The following is a 12535-nucleotide window of genomic DNA, read 5'->3' as shown; positions in this document are numbered from 1 at the left end:
TGAATAGGGAGAAAGGAAGAGAAAGGGATTCTGAAAGGAGCAAATGCATGAGCCATCTTTAGGAAGCAGGACTCCTGGTTTGGCGGCAATATAGGGAAGTAGGAGAGGAGTCTCCAAACGTTGATTAGGTTAATATTTGGAAGGAGATTTGCAGTCAAGATGGAGGCATAGGTAGACATGCTTTGCCTCCTTGTGCAACCACAGAGAGAATTACAATTATTTCTTAAAACAAGTAACAACCAGAACCACCTGAAAATCAAGCTGCATGGGCTTCCAAACACCAAGGATTTAAAGAAGCCATATTCATCAAGTCAGGCAGGAGGCGTGAGAGACAGGCAGAGAGGCACAGAGACTCAGTGTGGTGCAGAGAGGTGGCAGAGGCAGCAGCAGAATGGATGGTCCCCACATTCACGTGTAATAGATAAAAATCAGGAGGAATACCTTGTGAGTGATCGACCGAATCCCAGGCCAGACCACATGGCCCAGGGTTCTGGCACCGGGAAGACAAATCTCCATAACTTCAGGCTGTAAAAACTAGTGGGGGTTGAGGCATGAAAGAAAATGTCAGATTTTCAGGAAAGTTCATTTACAGGGCCCGCACACACTTAGAACATATGCAGACCCACTCACTCTGGGATTCACCACCAAGGCAATAGCTAGAAGGACGTCAGTTGCATATGGAAAGTGGGTGAAGTAACTGGAAATGGGGCGAGTACCAGGCAAACCTCCAAAAGCCAAGCAGTGGCATTGTCCCCTCTCCAAGCCCTCACCTCACACACAACCACAAAACAGTGAAGCCATCTGCCCTGACTAGGCAATTACCTAAGGCTGCACCCCACATAATTTACAGGTGCCTTTTACAGGGAGTCAAAGCAGCTCCACCTAATACACAGACACAAACACAGGGTGGTTGCCAAATTGAGGAGAAAAAGAAACATGGCCCGAATGAAAGAACAGAACAAAACCCCAGGAAAAGAACAAAATGAAAAGGAGATGGCCAACCTATCAGATGCAGAGTTCAAAATACTGGTGATCAGGATGCTCAAAGAACTCACCGATGCAGCAACAGCATAAGGGAAGAAATGAAGTTACACTAAATGGAGAGGATGAAGCCAAAAATCAAATCAATGATTTGGAATGCAAGGAAGGAAAAGCATTCAATCAGAACAACAGGAAGGAAAAAAGAATTTTTAAAAATGAGGATAAACTTAGGAACCTCTGGGACAACTTTAAATGCACCAATAATCAAATCACAGGGATGCTAGAAGAAGAGGAATAGCAAGAAATTGCAAACTTACTTGAAAAAATAATAGAAGAAAACTTCCCTATTTTGGCAAAGGAAATAGACATACAAGTCCAGGAAGCACAGAGAGTACCAAACAAGTTGAACCCTAAGAGGACCACGCCAAGACACATCATAATGAAAATGCCAAAGGTTAAAGATAAAGAAAGACTCTTAAAAGCAGCAAGAGAAAAGGAGACAGTCACCTACAAAGGAGTTCCCATAAGACTGTCAGCTCATTTCTCAAAAGAAACTTTGCAGGCAAGAAGGGGCTGGAAAAAAGTATTCAAAATCATGAAAGGCAAGGACCTACATCCAAAATTACTTTACCCAGCAAAGCTATCATTTAGAATAAAGAACAGATAAAGCGCTTCCCAGACAAGGAAAAGCTAAAGAAATTCATCGTCACCAAGCCATTATTATATGAAATGTTAAAGAGACTTATTTAAGAAAAAGAAGATCAAATCTATGAACATCAAAAGGGCAACAAATTCACAACAATCAACAGCTGAATCTAAAAAAAAAAAACAACAAACTAAGCAAACAACCAGAACAGGAACAGAATCACAGATATGGAGATCATTTGGAGGGTTATCATCTAGGAGGGGGAAGAGGGAAAGTGGCAGAAAGGGTGCAGTGATCAAGAAGCATAAATGGTAGGTACAAAATAGACAGGGAATGTTAAGAGTAGTATAGGAGATGAAAAAGCCAAAGAACTTATAGGCATGACCCATGAACATGAACAATAGTGTGGGGATTGCTGGAGAAAGGGGGTACAGGATGGAGGGGAGCAAAGGGAGAAAAGTTAGAACAACTGCAATAGCATAATCAATAAAATATATTTTAAAAAGATTTGGATGGATACTGAATAAAAAGTAAATATACCACATGAATTCAGCAGGGAAATGAGTAGTCCGTCACTCAAGCATTCTGAGCAGGAAGGGGACCAAGATCAGCAGCAGGGGGACTGAGATGACCTGTGATTCCTCTGGGAGCAGATGAGAGAAGTCCTATTGGGAGTGGGCTGGGGACAAGCAGCTGGTGAGAGAGCTGGGGCCAAAATTCACATCTAATGTGTAAGGGCACAGTCGTATAGCAGCGCAGAAATAGGATGAGAACTTCATAGTAATTCCAAAAGATTTAGGGGAAAAGAAAATAAGGAAAGATTGTCAGGATAAAATAGAGACACTTTAGAACAGTAGTACTTAACAAGAGGCAATTTGGCCTCCAGTGGGATATTTGGCAATGTCTAGTGACAACGTCATCACTGGTAGGCAGGTGCTACTGGCATCTAGTGGGCAGAAGATTTGGCCACATGCACAGGACAGCTTCCTACAACAAAGAATTATTGAGTCCCAAGTAATAAATAGTGCTGAGGTTCAGAAACACAGTCTTAGAACCATCAGGAAACAAAAGTGGTAAAGATATATTCACTATACAGTCTATGAACCAAAAAGGGAAAGAAACTGGGACTGGGTCTGCCTAGATGTCAACTACTTACCACACTGTCCATTCATTCCTTTAATCTATAATTTTGTGCACCTGCCATTCAGTAGGCCATACAGACACTGAAGATTACTATCTTCATTATCATCCAGAAGGCAGACAAGCATGTAAGAAACATACATGTGGCCCTGACTGGTGTCAGTCAGTAGATTGGACAATGTCCCATAAACCTAAAAGTCACTGGCTCCATTCCCAGTTGGGGTACATGCCTGGGTTGCCAGCCGGGTCCCTGGTTGGGGGTGTGTGAGAGGCTCCAATCGATGTTTCTCTCCCTCTCTTTCTCCTTCCTTTCTCCTCTCCCAAAAAATAAGTAAATATTTTTTTGGACTTCTGACCAAGATGGAGGCATATGTAGATAGGTTGTGGCTCCTTGCATAACCAAAAGAAGGACAACAACAAATTTAAAGATAAGAAACAACCAGAATGGCAGAAAATCGAAATGTATGGAAGTCCAACAACCAAGGAGTTAAAGAATAAACATTATCACATGAAATGTTAAAGAGACTTATCTAAGAAAAAAAGTTGATCAAAACTACAAACAGTAAAATGACAACAAACTCACAACTATCAACAACTGAACCTAAAAAACAAAAACAAAAACTAGACAAACAACCAAAACAGGAACAGAATCACAGAAATGGAGATCACATGGAAGGTTATCAGTGGGGAGGGGGATGGGGAAATGGAGAAAAAGTACAGGGAATAAGTAGCATAAATGGCAGGTACAAAATAGACAGGGGGGTGTTAAGAATAGTATGGGAAATGGAGAAGCCAAAGAACTCATATGTACGACCTATGGACATGAACTAAGGGGGGAAATGATGGTGGGGGGGGTGCAGGATGGAGGGGAATAAAGTGGAAAAAAATGGGACAACTGTAATAGCATGATCAATAAAACAGACTTACAAATAAACATAAAACAATATTTTTTAAAGAAACACACATATGTTTGACAGTACACATGTGCTCACACATGGATGTGTAGCAAAACTGAAATGGAATGCACCAAAATATTATCAATGATGATCTCTGACTTGGGGTCATTTTTATTTTTCTTCATATTTCTCAATGAAAATATGAATGAATTGAAAAGTGGGGAAAAAGGCAGTGATTTTTGGTGAACGTGTCTTAATTTCAACAGTTAAATAAGTAGAGATATGTAATTGGCCATATGTCCTCACCAGCTGCCTAACCTCTGCAGGCTGGTGAGGTGCAAGGCAAGGACAGGGAGCTCACAGACCAGGGGACAGGCAGCCCCCTCTACCATTAGACTCTCCCTGCTGACACACAGACCCCGTCATTCATTCACATAATTCCTTCACCCACTACTCGCCAGGCACTGTTCCATGTGCTCCAGACACAACAGTAAGAACAGACAAAAATCCCTACCATCTTAGTTTTTATATTCTAGTAAGAGGAAGCAGACAAGAGAGCAAATAAGTAAAATATATAAGTATGTTCGATGGAGAAAAATAAAGCGAAGGGGGCTCGGGAACAGGCAGGAGGGCTGCGGCTTATACAGGGGAATCACAGAAGACCTTGCTGGGGGGACACTTGAGAAAAGGTCTGAGGAGGGGCCGGAAGAGGAGGGAAGGCAGAGGAACAAAGCAGCTGGGAACCCCTGGCAGATGCGGGCCTGTGAGCTCACAGACAAGCAAGAGGCCGGCCGGCTAGACTAGCATGAAGGGCAGACTCGATGAGGCCACAGAGGGAAGTAATGCTCAGATCACCCGGGCCCGTGAGCTCTCTAAGGACTCTGCCTGTATCCCGTGCGGAACTGAAGGCCATCACAGGGCTCTGATGGGAAAAGTGGCCTGACAGATTTCAACAGAATGGCTGTGGCTGACTAAAGCAAGGGAGACCAGTTAGGAGGCTGTTACAGTTTGGGAGGGAGCTTCTGGTAAAATGAGCCAGGAGGAGAGGGGAGGGGTGGGTGAGGGGAGAAGTGGCCAGGACTCTGAATGTCTTCTGAAAGTAGACTTCACTGATGGACTGGATGTGAGCAGTGGAGGTAAAGAAGGAGAGAGACTGCAGGACTTACCGCATAAAGAACTAGAAGGATGAAACGGAGAACACTATGCAAAGAGCAGGTTTAAGTGAAAAGGTCAGAAGGTCAGGCTGGGACACCTTGCAGATCTCCTGCACAAGGTGCTGCTTAAGCCACCTGAAGGGAGAGGAGCAGGCAGAGAGGAAAATGTGAGATTAGTGACATGTGGGTGATATTTACAGCCATCAGAGTGTATTAGAGAAGTGACGATGTTTAAGAAGAAAGAAGAGCAGGAAAGCTGCTGCCAGTGAGAGAGAAGGGAGAGTGGGGGAGTGAGGTATCCCAGAAGCCACGGGAAGAATATGCATCAAAGGAGCGGAATGGAGAGCTTCTTCTATCAGTTCTTCTCATATTATATTCAACCAGGCTTTGCTGGATACTTGTGCTGCGGCAGCCAGGGACCAAAGAGATGAGTTTCAGTAACTTCCAGATGGTGCCAGATGTCTGAAACGACACCTGGCAGGTAGACGGCTGTGCCTGGGGCTCAAGGCACTGGGAGCAAAGCACTTGTGGAGCCCCTACCCCAGTCCTGCACCGTCTCTCACTGGCCCTTCACACATGTATACAGACTCTCCTGCTGGCAGTGGCAGCACAGAGGGATGCTCCAGGTGCAGCTAGAGCAGCCAAGGGTCCAGCCTGAGCAACAGGTCACTCTAAGAGTGTTCAAGGGAAAAGAGAATGTCCCACTTTTTCCTTCCCTTCATGACAGCCAACCCTGAACATTTGTCCTCTGCTATCACCGGTCATTCCTCAAACTGGGACCCTTTATTAATGATCAAAATGACATCTGCGCCTGACTGGAGAACAATGGGTGTTCATGAGAGTCATTCCCTCCGAGTCTGGCGAGCACATGCTGACACAGCAATGGGTATGCTGTGACTGTCCCATCTAAAGCAGCCTACACCTTTATATGCAGAGCAAGTCCCAGGTGGGGCCCAGGGTGCTCTCACCACCCTGCTACTGGACCCCATCAGTAGTGCCACCAGAGCTGACACTGCTGCAGCCCAGGACACCCTGTGCCTGGTTTAGTGCTGCACACACAGGCGTCTGTACCACCACTAGCTCACAGCAATTACAGGAGAAAAGCTTTGAGTTTCTATTTGCATTTCACAAGTGAGGAAACTGAGGCACTGTGAAGTCAGGTCACCTGCCCTGGCTAAGGTCCCATAGCTGGCTGCTGCATACTGAGATTCACACCAGCACCCGTCTCTAAAGCCCCAAGCTCTATTGTTTTAGCTTTCTCTGGCCTCTGGTCTCAGGGATTATCCTGATAGTACAATCTAGAAAACTCCTCCCATTCACCAGCTCCTGCTTTGAATGTGATATGGCATTTTCAAAACTTATGTACAAAATCTCTCTAAAGGTTTGATTACCCCAAACAAGATTAGTATGAAGTATTTAGTAATTCACTGCTCAAATTTTCCCAGGAGAAACCCCTTGATGAATATGGTAAAATATATAATCTTAGAGATGAGTTTAGGAAGGGACTCACTGTACTTCATGCCCCTACAGCAATGGGAACCTCCCACCACCCCCAGGGAGTCCACAAGAAAAAGAAATGGGTGGGGCTGCATGAGTCCTGGTTCAGGCCTCAGAGATGCCACAAGTGCAGGCACCCATCAGTGACAAAGCCGGGGCCCCAGGGCTGCTCTATGCTTGTTCCTGGGAAGTCCAGCTCCCCTCTTAGGGCAGAGGAAGGCTCAGCAGCAAACAGTATTACCTTGGGCTACTGTTAGTATAGCTTTGTTACCATATTCTTTGCTCCCCTGGCAGAACTCAGAGCAAATCTACTGACTGAACATTCCGGATAATTCCAAAGTGACCTTTGGGGGCCTGGGTTTGTAAACCAAGAACTTTTAATCCACTACCTTTTCCAATTTAAGCCCAGCTATAATTTTCCAGACCTCAGGAAATCCACTCCTGACTCTTTATCAATTAGTCAGACAAGACTAACCTTTGAAGGGTGAGCATTTCTGGACTCAAGAAAGCTGTAGAAAAGAGAGGACTGGAAACTCGTTCAAGAACAACTCCAGGTGCCTCCCCCCAACACTCAGGCAGCAGCTCTGAAGTCACCCGAAACTGTAGACAGAACCTCCCCATAATCCTCAGGAGGCTGGCTAACCACAGAGGCCCCTCTGCCAGGCCAGAGCCCAAAGCCAGGAGCACAACCTGAGCCTCCAGCTCCACCACAAACCCTGCCTGCAAGACTGTGATTTCTGAAACAGTAACTGTGAAAGCAGCAGGGCTGGAGCCACCCCTCCGCCCTTCCACTTCTCTGGTGGGAACCCACCTCCTTTGATTGGCTGCTTCCCCACCCCCAGGCCTGGTTCACAGCAGAGGGATATCCAAAACTGAGCCAGCTAAAGCTATTTAAAACAAGAGAAAGTGAGAAATGGAAGGGGCCTCTGGCACTGTCTCACACGACACCCTCACTTTACAGAAGAGATAACTGAGACCCCAAGGAGAAGCTATAATGCGCCCCCTACCCTCCGCACTCTCTCCCCATCCCCTACTCCCCTAACCCCATAAGCCTACCCAGCAAAACCTCAAGAGAAGATGGTGATGCAAAGAAGAGAACATAAGGAAGGGCTAGGTTCCTCGGGGGGCTGGGAGTGCAAAAAGGAATTCTCAGAAAATGCATTGCTGCCAGCACAGGACTTGCTCAGAGGGGACCCCAGGGCCCAGGCTGGGCTAGGCAATGATGACAGCATGACAGCATGGCAGCCTGGGCCTATGCGTCCCGAAACCTTATGCATGGTGTTTGGAGGGGTCGGGGACAGTCTTCCCCTAGTACCAGCCAGGTGCCAAATCACCCAGGAGGAGAAAGAGTTGGGAAGAAAGCCACATGGGTGGAGAAGCAGGGAGGAGAGAGACCAACTTTAGAAAGTCTGGAAGAGGATTCCTGCAGCACTGAAAGGCCCAACTGCAACCACAGCGGCCAAGACATCAGGAATTGCAGCCGAAGGAGCCAGCCTGTGGCCAGATTGCCAGCCAGTGGGTCAACTAGGCTAGAGGGGGAAGAGGTTTAAATTTAGCAGCTAAACAGAGCTTCTGGGTGGAGAGGCCCTGGTAGAAGTAGGGCAATCACCTGCTCCTTTCACTGAAGGGAACATAGGGCCAGAACTGTACCCTGCAAACAGCAGGTCTGCTTCCCAGGCTCCACCAATGGGGTGGCAGGGCAGTGAAAAGGGTGCTCTTCAGAGGTGGGCAGAAGTTATTTTTACTTTAACAAGTGGCTCAGTTGCTCAGGTTAAAAACTATCAGGTCTTTTCATCTTTATAACAGTATTTGTTCCCAACCCTTCTGCTGGATTGTTTCTGGACTCCTCCTGGATATAATTTGAAGATACCCCATAGAAAACCAGCCAAGGATGCCCTGAGGTGAGAGTGAGGAGCCTACATATCCTCTCCTCACTGGGGGATTTTTATATCTATTGTTCTTAAGAACCTTGAGAGACCTGAAGGAGTTACAAATATCACCACCACCACAGATTGTGAGGGCTGCCTTCAGGTGTGGGGCTGGAACAAAGGCAGAGTCTGAAGACTTGTTAAGAAGATTAGGAAATAAATGACAGGCAGTTTGAAAGGACCAAAGGGAGAACAAAATCAGAATGGCCAACAGAAAAGCTTTTGTGGACACATTGGATTTTATTTCAGAGAAGGCAAGAAGTATCACTTTATATAAAAATGCCCTCTCTTGACAGAAGTGCCAGGCCGTGGCAATCTGGAAACCGGCAGGACTGTCCCAGGAGGTAAAATCAGAGCAGACTAGCCTGGTCCTCTGACCTCCTGAAGGAGTGCAAACAACAAAATCTTTCAGCTGTCACTACAGCAAGAGAAGCGTAAATGCACCGGTGAAGACAATCCCAGGTTTTTTCACTTCACCGCATATGGCTCCCAGCAATTTGGCAATATCCCTTTACTTTACACTTTTGGGATAGAAAATTTTTTAGAAAAGGGTTGTTTCAAGCCAATAAGACACCCTTGGAGATAGTAAAATCACCAAATGTACTAAAAAGAGGAGCGGCTCTAGACACCCTGAGTAAACACTCCCCTCCACACACACCCTCCCTCACATACTCATACTCAAATACAGAAGAAATCAGGGCCTGGGAAAGTAGGAAATCCACAGATGGGAAGGGCCGGCAAGCTCCTCCAAGGCTGGTTCCTGCTCCCCTGGCAGGCAAATCCCAAACACCCTCCGTCTGATTTTCTGTAGGAAAAGAAGGGGGCTGTTGCTCTTATCTGCCCTTAACTATTTATCCACATATTGTCTCTTCAGGTCCCTTTGCCCCACTCCCTCCTGCCCTGGTGCTGGCTCCAGCTGCACCCTGCAGTGGGGAGACCTAGCTTTAAGCTTGCCTTCTCTCCTGGGCTCCTGGACCCAGCTGCGTCGCTCCTCTCACAACTGTGCAGAGATCTCAGCACTGCCTCTCCTTCACAGGAGCCTGGCAAACAAGTCCTGCTTGCTATTTATAACCACAGACCTGTTGTGTCACAGAGACAACACTGTTTTGAAATGGAGGAAAACCACCACTCAGCATTTCACCTCCCGAACTTGGTGTGTTTGCCAGGACGCATGTGTGTGTGTGTGTGTGTACAGGTGTGTGTACAGGTGTGTGTACAGGTGTGTGGGCACACACTGGGGCCAGCACCCACTTACCTGTGCCTGAGACTGGCAGTCCAGCCCCACCAGTGAACCAGAAATCGACAGGCGCAGCTGGCACCAGGAAAGGGTACTCAGGCTTTCTGAGGGTGTGCCCACTGCTCCCAGGGCCCCATGGTACCGCAGGGCCAGCCACAGAAGAGGTCCCCCTAAGCTCCTACCTCTGTGCACTCACAAATGCTGACATGTGGCCAGGAGTGTGACCCTGCCCCACTGACCCAGAAATCTCCGTACCCACACTGATGGCACAACACAGATGTCCCATCACAGCTCTATCGGGTGGGCACATTCTCAATGACTAGAGCAGTTCAGGAGATTGGTAACAGGATCCTGAGCCTTTCTCCTCCGGGTACCAGGCTGAAACTCTGACCAGGTTGATAGTAACTGAGAGCTGGTACCAGTGTGGCCCCGCAGCAAAAGCAGCGAAGAAGGTGGGGTGGGTGGGGACTGGAGAGCAGGTCAACCCATTCAGAGTTGGGAACCCCTCCCGCCGCGGGAATGAGCAACCTCAGTTTTTCTCTCTGTAAACAGAACTAATCAAGCCTCAAGCGAACTGAACGACATCTCACAGCGATTTGAGAATGAAAATAATCCAAGAAATCTGGCTCTGATTGAAGTGCGTAGCCACATATGCATGAGAACCAGCGAGAAGATAAAGAGGTCACTTTCCCCTTTTCCCAGGGCAAGGATAGATAAGCGTTAAGGACAGATGAAGGACAGTGAAATCCGAGCAGGACAATGAAAGAAAACTGAAACCTTAGACCACTACTCAGGGGTTGACCTGCTCGGATATCAGGCAGGAATTCAGGCACCAAACTAACACTGCTCTGGGGTCTAAAATAATCCAGATGTAGCCCTCGCCCAATCTGGCTGATGCGGGCGCAGACTGGGCCCGACCACGCCAGTCGGACCAGTGAGCGAGGAGGTCAGAGGGGCTCACGCTTCTACGACAGGCGCGGGCAGGGCCCCGGGGATGCCCCTGTGCACGCAGACGGGCCGCACCTCCCTGGCCACCTCCTTGGACGCCAAACGCTCGGGGACCGAGAGCCACAAGCACCGGAGCTGCCGGGAAGGGCGAGAAAACTCTACCCTAGCTGCCCGCACACGGGCTGAAGGCGGCAAGCGGCCCCAGCTTTGTTCGAGGCCTGGGACCCAGGTTCCCTTTCCCTTTTCACGTTCCCGACCCCCACCTGACGGGACTCAGCCCGCTCCCAGCCCGCTCCACCCGGTCGCGTCGCGGAGGGCAGGGTCCCCGCTCCCAGGACCCCTGGTCCCTCCCCGCTCCGGGCACTGAGCACCAGCCGCCGCCGAGGGGGCGGGAACGCAGAGCTCCAGGAAGTTTCGGAGGCGGGAGCTGAGGAGGGGCGTCTACGGGCGGCGGGTCTGGGGGCCGGGGGCGCGGCGGCCCGCGCGCTGCCCCTGTCCCGCAGCGGGCCGCCGGCACTTACCTGCGTGTCCCGCCGCTCCTCAGGCTCGCGGGCTCCGGCTCCTCCGGCGACGGCTGCGCTGGATCGTCAGGGCGCCGCAGCGAGCGGGGGCCGCTCCTCTCCGCGCTCGGGCCGCGGCGCCGGACTCAGCATCCGCGCCTGGGCGCACAGCGCTCCGGGGGTCCGGGGATCCCGCCGCAGCGTCTGCGGGAGCCCGCTCAGGCCGGGGCAGCCTTCGCGGGAGGCGCGCTGCCCGGCCCGGGCGGCCGAGGCACGGCGCCCGGGAACCTGCGCTCGGTCGGCTGCGAAGTCGGGTGCGGAGACCGAGACCGCGCTGCAATGAAGCGAGGCCTCGCGACCTGCGCACCAGCTCAGGCCCCGCCGTCGGTAGTGGCTGGGCTGCACCCTCTTCTCTGGAGCGCAGGACCCCAAGAAGTTTCGGCCGAGTCGGCGGCGGACGGGCAGCGGCCGCGGCACTGCCGGGCGAGGCCCCCCGCCGCCTCCGCCCCGCCCCCACGCCTCCTTTCCGCCCCGGGCCGCCGCGTGGGTCCCGCTCGCTCCTTCCCACCCGTTGGCCCTGGAGCTCCCCTCCCAGGGCTTCTCCCAGGCGCTGGGACCGTGACCTCCGCACCTGCCCGCCACCCAGCGGACACCACTTCTCCCTCTGTCTCCCGGCTGAGCGGCCCCAGCCCCGCCCAGGCGGACGGTGGGGAGCCCCGCCCCCAGCCCCGCCCCCGAGCCCCGCCCCCTCCGCGGCGTCCTGCACCCACTGCCTCCTGCACCCACTGCCTCCTGCTCCCGGAACAAAACCCGGGGTCCCGAGAGGACCCCCGTGGGCGCGCGGCTCTGGCACCTCAGGGGCTGCAGAGCAAGAGGCTCTGAGAGGGGAGACAGTTAACAGTAATTCTTATATTTACATCAAACTCTTGCACGCTCTTTATCCTCCTTTGAATCCCCCCAAAGCAGTACAGTGTGATTGGTTATTTCCTCTTTACGAACCCAAGTCATTCCTTTCCCGGCCCTGGACCTTTTCCTACAGCACCCAATAGAGAGATCTCTGGGCCAGGAAATCCTGTCCCAGATGGGGGTGGGGTGGCACACCAAGAAAAACGTTCCCGATGCATTCTCTTCTCACTTCTGTGACAGCTGTAGGGTAGAGTTATTCACCTGACTTTTTATATGCGGAAACCAAAGCCCAGAAAAGTGGCCCCATAGTCGCTTGAAAATATCACTAGTCCAGTTTTGAGCCTTAGCTCAGACCAAACTAAATACCTTTTAAACGAAATACCTTTTTTTGAAGTTTCCAAGTCCCGTTAGTAGCTGCCTTATAAGACCCCTGGGTGACCTGACAAGCAGGAGTTAGCCAAGACCCATGCAATGCAGGTGCTGACCCCCAGCTTCCGGACCCTGCTCCTTACTCTCCTAACGGGGCGCCAACCCAGAGTAGCCAGCGCTGTCTGAGGTCTGCCCTCCAAAGGTCTTTTCTTCTACATTTTGAAACACACCTCTTCCCTGAGTGAGTAGGAGGCTGCCCTGGTTAAGAAATTGTCTTTGAATGTAGTATTGGGGGGGGGGGCAATAGAAATAATCCTAGGTTTTGCCTTCTCT

The 12535-nt window shown here is 50.3% G+C and overlaps 1 protein-coding gene across 1 annotated transcript in view; it reads right to left on the bottom strand.

Annotated features, from left to right (window-relative positions):
- The window catches only part of WNT5B (Wnt family member 5B), a 152309-nt gene extending 140708 nt beyond the window's left edge, over positions 1-11601 (bottom strand). Inside the window, exon 1 of the mRNA XM_037139812.2 lies at positions 10949-11601. The gene's annotated coding sequence lies outside the window, so the exon portion shown is untranslated. The remainder of the gene's footprint in view (positions 1-10948) is intronic.
- Between the last annotated feature and the right edge of the window lie 934 nt (positions 11602-12535).

This window comes from Artibeus jamaicensis, unplaced genomic scaffold, assembly GCF_021234435.1.
Source record: "Artibeus jamaicensis isolate MK-2021 breed Jamaican fruit bat unplaced genomic scaffold, CSHL_Jam_final contig_1028, whole genome shotgun sequence".
Taxonomy (NCBI): domain Eukaryota; kingdom Metazoa; phylum Chordata; class Mammalia; order Chiroptera; family Phyllostomidae; genus Artibeus; species Artibeus jamaicensis.
This window is presented reverse-complemented; position numbering and strand designations above follow the sequence as displayed.